The 2282-nt window shown below is 32.5% G+C and overlaps 1 long non-coding RNA gene across 1 annotated transcript in view; it reads left to right on the top strand.

Moving 5' to 3' along the window:
• Positions 1 to 2039, top strand: part of LOC128250053 (uncharacterized) — a 5311-nt gene extending 3272 nt beyond the window's left edge. The window contains exon 2 of the long non-coding RNA XR_008266167.1: positions 292 to 2039. This is a non-coding gene — a long non-coding RNA (uncharacterized LOC128250053). The remainder of the gene's footprint in view (positions 1 to 291) is intronic.
• Positions 2040 to 2282: the final 243 nt, after the last annotated feature.

Raw genomic sequence — 2282 nt, 5'->3', positions numbered from 1 at the left:
ATAATCTGTGGTCCATTCTAAGATCTGTGGTTTTCAGTTCTTTGGTTATTCTCATTTTCATAGTATCGTAATTATTAGGTTTCCCTTCGTTATTCCCAGGCTTTAGATTTGTTTTGCCTTCCTTTTCATTCATATGTTTGTCTGTGGTGTTCTGGAATGGTGCTTTTTGTACACTATTATACATCTCTACGGTCTGGGTTTGTTGTTTTTTGTTTACTTCGTTTTTGCCGGAAATGTTACGCTATTATTATTATTATTATTATTATTATTATTATTATTATTATTTTTCAGGTCACTGTGAAGGTGCATGGCTCAGTGGCTAGAGCATTGAGCTTACGATCATGAGGTTGTAAGTTTGATTCCCTGACTGGGCTGCGAGTTGTGTTCTTGAGCAAGACACTTTATTTCATATTGCTTCAGTTCACTCAGCTGTAGAAATGAGTTGTGATATCACTGGTGCCAAGCTGTATCGACCTTTGCCTTTCCCTTGGATAACATTGGTAGTGTAGAGAGAGGAGGCTGGTATGCATGGGCAACTGCAAGTCTTCCATAAACAACCTTGCCCAGACTTGTGCCTCGGAGGGTAACTTTGTAGGTGCAATCCAATGGTCATTTATGATTGAAGGGGGTCCCCGATTCAGGTCACTGCCTGGAATTGAACTTGGAATGTTGGGGTTAGTAGCCTGCGCTCTTAACCACTATGCTATATGCCCATGGACGTAGTGGTTAAGAGCACAGGCTACTAACCCCAAGATTCCGAGTTCAATTTCAGGTAGTGACCTGAATAATAGTAATAATAATAATAATAATAATAATAATAATAATAATAACTTAGGAATGAGAACCCAAGTTCGAAATTTCCCCAAGACACCTGATGAAAGCTGGAGGGTATATCAGCCGAAACGTTGTGTTAAGAACAAACAAGATGAGGACAAATATCTGTCAAATGTAAATAATGTACATAATTCCTCATCTCTTCAATATAGAACTCCATAATTAACAAGTTCTTTATGCAGAAGGCATCCTGGGGAAAATTCATTTGTTAGTCTTTTGTTTGTACTAGCCATTCTAGATGTGGTTACTTTTATGTACTTCACAATATTACTTTAAAATCTTTAGTAAAAGTAGGCAGATAAGCCATATAAACATCACACGTATTCAAAATTATTTAATTATACTTATAGAACTGACACCCAACATAGACAAAATTTAATTGACATTGACAATTCACCACCAAAAACAATATCTAGAAGATAGAATAATGGTTGCAAGCAGGAGGATTTTATTTGGGAAGGGAACTAATGCTTATTAGCAGTAAGAAAGGCATGGCTGTTATTTCTTAATTCCTATGTATTCCAACATGCTTCATGTCAAAAAACAAACATTCCAATTTGTGGTAATTTGTTTATGCATTATAAAAGTGTCAAACACAACTTATCTTGAATTACTGTTTTGATCTTAAGACATAACTATTCTTTCTGGAGAACTTCACAAATGGGTGGTTTCAAATTAGAATGCAGATGAAGCACTCCTCACCCCTCATGTATCAACTCTTTAGAATTATGAAAATTTAATATTTCCCTTAAAATACTGTCGAATGGTATTTTTAATCCTTTTCAGTAATAGACCCCTTAAATGTATCTGTAGTATTCTGTATTAAGTTGAATTATTTAGTTTATTTTATATCGCAATTTGATAACAATATTGTTATTTGTTTTGTTCTAACAAAGGACTTCACTCCAAGAGCACCAGTTTTTTTACTGTTTGCTGAACTTATAAGATAATGCATATATGCTCCTTTAGTACCCATAATTGTTATGTTTTGAAATATGTACTCTATTCTTCATAAATATATTTAGTTGTTATATTTATTGCTTATAGTTTAGATTTTGAGTGAAATAAAATCTTGTTTTATTAGTATTCTTTATCCCAGTTTACATCTATTACAAACCATGTTACTCCCTATTTATACTAAAATCATAAAAGATTTATGTTTTAAATCTATTTGTAGTTATTTTTAAATAAAATGTTAACTAAAATCCATTCAATATTTCTTCTGATTTGATTTCTTTCACTGTTTTCAAGAAAAATTAAGGGATCTTTTCTGTTTAGTTGCCAGTAGCTGCCAGCATCAATTTTCTGTTTGAATTGATTTCATATTCAGTCTAATGATACACTTTTATGAGCTAATTAATGACGTGAAAGTAATTTTCGCTATAAATCAATAAATAAAGAGTTATTAGTAATTAAAATTTGAAAGCTTTGGTACTTTTAGCTAATTG

This window comes from Octopus bimaculoides, chromosome 19 (assembly GCF_001194135.2).
Source record: "Octopus bimaculoides isolate UCB-OBI-ISO-001 chromosome 19, ASM119413v2, whole genome shotgun sequence".
Lineage (NCBI taxonomy): Eukaryota > Metazoa > Mollusca > Cephalopoda > Octopoda > Octopodidae > Octopus > Octopus bimaculoides.
This window is presented reverse-complemented; position numbering and strand designations above follow the sequence as displayed.